The following is a 4,758-nucleotide window of genomic DNA, read 5'->3' as shown; positions in this document are numbered from 1 at the left end:
TGGAGACTTTTTGGTCAAAGCTCTGCTTGACGAAGGCAACTCGAGAAGGAGAGTTTGTTGTGACTCATGGTTTGAGGGCTACAGTCTGTCATGGCAGTGGGGGCTGGGAAGCTCCTACTCTGTGTCCTGAGAAGCCGGTCCCACTGTGTGACGATCAGGAAGCAGAGAGAGAGAGAGAGAGAGAGAGAGAGAGAGAGAGAGAGAGAGAGAGAGAGAGAGAGAGAGAGATGCTGTGAGCAGCTTTTTTCTCCTTTCTGTTCAGTCTGGGTCTGGCCCACGGGATGGCACCATCTACATTTAGCACAGGTCTTCCTTCCTCAGGTTAAACCTTTGCAGACACAGGGCTACATCTTCTAGGTAATTCTATGTCCAGTTATGTGGACAGTGAGGATGAACTATCCTTTGACGCTATTGATATATTTTGGAGGGTTTCGCTTTCATACAAACATAAGCAGACTTATTTTATTTAGTAATCTATAAATATTGAGACTAAAATATTGAGGCTTAAAAGGGAGAAATTCTCCACTTAGGGCATATTCATCTTCATTCTAATATAAAAGCAGAAGACTAGTATGTTTTTAATTTCAAGGAAGAAAACGCACTTTGGTCAACCTAAGCAGAAAGAAATATACCTACAAGGTACACATCTGAGGCTTTGATTTTTTTTTTCTTATTCTTTTTTTGTTTGTTTTTTGTTTTGTCTGTTTTGTTTTGTTTTTTCTTGTTTTATTTGAGATAGGATTTCTCAGAGTAGCCCTGGCTGTTCTGGAACTCACTCTGTAGACCAGGCTGGCCTCAAATTCACAGAGATCCGCCTGCCTCTGCTTCCCAAGCACTTGGATTAAAAGTATATGCCACTACCACCACCCAGCCTGAGAATGCTTTTAAAAATACCGCAATGTGTTTGTATTGATTATACAAAGACTTTTGTGTCCTTGTTCCCTAACATAGCATCTGTTTACAAAGCGCTTGTATTTAATAGCTTTTATAGTTGATCTAGAGATGCTGTGAGCTAGCTTGGCTGCTAGAGAACTGTGTGTAGGTTGCATGTTTATTGGTAGTACAGTGTTATACAGAAAGGGCTTAGCCCCTGTAAATTTTGACAACCACAGGACATTCTAGAACCAAACTCTCACAATAGAGGGAAGGAGGATGCTATATTAGAAACTACTAGAATTTCACTACCTCACGCCTCTCAGTAGACAGACAACTTATATAGAACTGAAGAATTGATGAAGCTCCCTGTCTTAGTCAGAGTTTCATTGCCGTGAAGAGATGACAAGACCAAGGGCAACTCTTATAAAGGACACATGGGGCGGGCTTACAGTTTCAGAGGGTCTTTCCATTATCATCATGGCGGGAAGCATGGCAGGCAGACATGGTGCTGGAGCAGGATCTGAGAGTTCTACACCTTGATCCCCAGGCAGACAGGAGACTGACTCTTCCTCACTTGGTGGGGCTTGAGCATAGGACCTCAAAGCCCACCCCCATATTGATGCACTTCCTCCAACAAGGCCACACCTATTCTAGCAAGGCCACCCCTCCTAACAGTGTTACTTCCTGTGGGTCAAGCATTCAAACATGTGAGTCTGTGAGTGCCAAATCTATTCAAACCACTACACTCCCTGTTTTGAATGAACCCTAACTCTACACCCCTAGCACCAGAACCACTAGACTCGCATGAAAATTAAATATTGAAATGAGGCTTGTATGAAAAGCACAAGAAAAATAATATAAAATTCCTAAGGGGTCGTTACTAAAATGATTACCGAAATGACACTGTTTAGAGTACAGTAGGATAAATAAAATGTGTCCTTGAAACTACTTAAAACTGCTTCTTTTTAACTTTTTAGAGTGGCTATTAGAAAAATTTTAAATGATGTATGTGTCTCACTTTGATGGTTTCTATAAAACCATGCTCAACTGTTTCTTTTTAGCTCTCTGCAAAGCTGGAATTACAGGATAAAGAAAAGAGTCCAGTTGAACAAGCACCCACTGAGCACCTTGTCCCCCGCAGGAGTGGTGAGGGTCTGGCTACTGGCCCGAGTTGTACTGGGACTGGAGACATAGCTCAGCGGTTGGGCATTTGCTGATCTTCCAAGAGACTGGTGTCCATATCCCAGTACCTACATCTATTACTGTAGCTTTGACGGATCCATTGCCCCCTTCTGGCCTCTGTACTCATGTGGCAATACACAAACTCACAGGCGCACAAACACACACAGTGCCTGGTGTATAACTGGCTTATAAAATGTATCATTGAGATGTGTCATCGATGAACGACAGAACGAAACCTTGTGGACATGCTCCCTTTTTCTTTGGGCTTCATCGGGGCCCCACGTCCATCCTAGATCTAGGAGATGCCACACCAGGCAAGGAACAGCTCCACATTTTTTTGTTCTATGAGCTGCATCCTGCGGGCTCTCTATCCACATCACAGAGTGAGGAGGCGTGCTTGGTCACCACAGTGATTCATTCACTGTGTCGCTCCATTAGCCAGGCAAAGCCAGCGTGGGTCCTTCTGATGCCTGCTCACTTTCCTTACCTACTTGAATGCTTTTAGTGATCTCACTGAGAGCCTAGCCTGTAAATACCACATGCCACGAGACATTCAGCTTTGAATGCCATCTTTACAGAGAGCTCTCCAATTCATATCTCTGGCCCAGACTTTTCAATCAAACTCTGCATGCATACACATGCCCAATGGGTACCTGTTCTTGGATGACTAATATTTCTCAACTCATCTTATTCTAAATAGAAACCAAACTCCAGCCTCCTGGAGCCAGGAAATGGCAGCCTCATCCTTTGGAGCCATCACCAGCTCTTCTCTGTCTTTCACAGCCCACACACGATCTAGTTTCCCTGCTTTGATTCTTGCCTGCTCGATACATATTTTCTACCAGCTTCCAGAACGTTCCTGAGGTATTATCAGTCATATCACATCCCTCATCTACTTAAGAAGTTCCAACGTACCCCATATCACACTAAGGTCATACTTGGATATATATAAAGTTCAAAGCGAACTAGGGATACATGAGACGCTGTCTCATAAAAAATAAGAAAAAAAATGGAAGGAAGGAGGGAGGGAATGATATGGAGGACAAAGAGAGGGAAGGTAATGAAAGAAGAGAAGGAAAGCAGGAGAGGAGGGGAGGGGAGGGAAGGGGAGAAGAAGAGGAGGGGAGAAGAGAAGAAGAGGAGGGGAGGGGAGGGGAGGGGAGGGGGAGGAGAGGAGAGGAGAGGAGAGGAGAGGAGAGGAGAGGAGAGGAGAGGAGAGGAGAGGAGAGGAGAGGAGAGGAGAGGAGAGGAGAGGAGAGGAGAGGAGAGGAGAGGAAGAGATATTCAGACTTAAAGAGGATGTTAGATCCCCTAAGTGGAATAATAGGTGATTGGGAGCCGCTTGACCTAGATGTTGGGAATTCAGACCCTCTAGAAGAGAAAGAAGCCAGTGGCCTTAATCCCTGAGCCATCTTCCAACTCCGGAATTACCATTCTTATCTAAGGTGACCTCCTTATTGACTCAAGACAGGAACTGGTCAAGGTCACTTGATGGAGAAAACGGGAAGCCTCTATTGTCCTGATTACTAAAAGGATATCTGTTGGTTCTTCTTGACTCCGTTTTTGGAGGCAGAAGCCATGGACCCTCTTCTTGTCACAGGAGCGACGAAAGCGGCTGACCTATTCCATGACTACAGGAACGCCTCTTCAACACAGAGGACACGGTCACATTTTACGACGCCCATTTCACAACCTTACCATCTGTTTCCGTCTGTGAAATATTTCAAACGACCAAATAACATTAAATTCATCTAAAAGAGTTTCTTTATTAGTTATAAACTTTTACAATTCAATTTAAAGAGTTTATAGTCCTTAACGCTGTGGGAACTGCCATTTCCCCAAGCGCCAGCCTGCTCTTTATCGCTGGGGGCTGAGAGCGGTTCTGACCTTTTCTAACATCCTCACTGAGAGAGGAAGATTTGAAAACTCGGTCACAAATGGCCAGGACTCCATGGATATTCTAATGTGCAATAGTTATAACAGGTTATGGTTATTAGAGCCCAGGAAACGATGCCTTATTGCTCACGTAACTGCTCTCCGTGAGCAGGATGCTTTTACTGACAAAACATTTTCGTGGGAGTCTTAAAACTCTCAGCACTGATCAAACTGTCCAGGAGCATGCCAGACAACGCCTGTTGGGCACATCCTCAGAACAGAAGCGTGGACTCTAGTAAGTCAGCTGATCTCATGGAAAGAGGGAGAGCACTGTTGGCTGCTTCAGCTCCTGGAGCCTTTCCTGTAGGGGCTTTGGGGGAAAAGAAGGTGGGAAAGCAGAAGCAGGAGGGTGGGAGCAGGAGGGCGGGAGCAGAGGGGGCGTGGCTAAAATACCAAATATGGGTCGTTTCCTGGTGTTAGTAGCTAAGGGAACAGTAACCTAAGAATTTGTGCAAGAGTAGCATTGCTCAAGCAAAATCAAGAAACAGAAGGTCCAGGAGTCAGCTCAGTGGGAAAGGTGCCTCATAATTATGAAGCTGAGTTTTATTCCCAGCACCCATGTAAACATGAGGCAGGGCAGCACTCATCTGCAATCCCGGCACTCCGGAGGCAGAGATAGGAAGATCCCAAGGCCCACGGGCTGAACAATCTGACTGAAATGGGCTCCAGCTTTAGTGAGTTCTTGTCGCGAGCAATAAAGTGGAGGGTGATATAGGAAGCCACTCAGTGTGGACATCTGACCTCCATATGCACATATCATATGTA

Source organism: Mus musculus, chromosome 2, assembly GCF_000001635.26.
Source record: "Mus musculus strain C57BL/6J chromosome 2, GRCm38.p6 C57BL/6J".
Classification (NCBI taxonomy): domain Eukaryota; kingdom Metazoa; phylum Chordata; class Mammalia; order Rodentia; family Muridae; genus Mus; species Mus musculus.
This window is presented reverse-complemented; position numbering follows the sequence as displayed.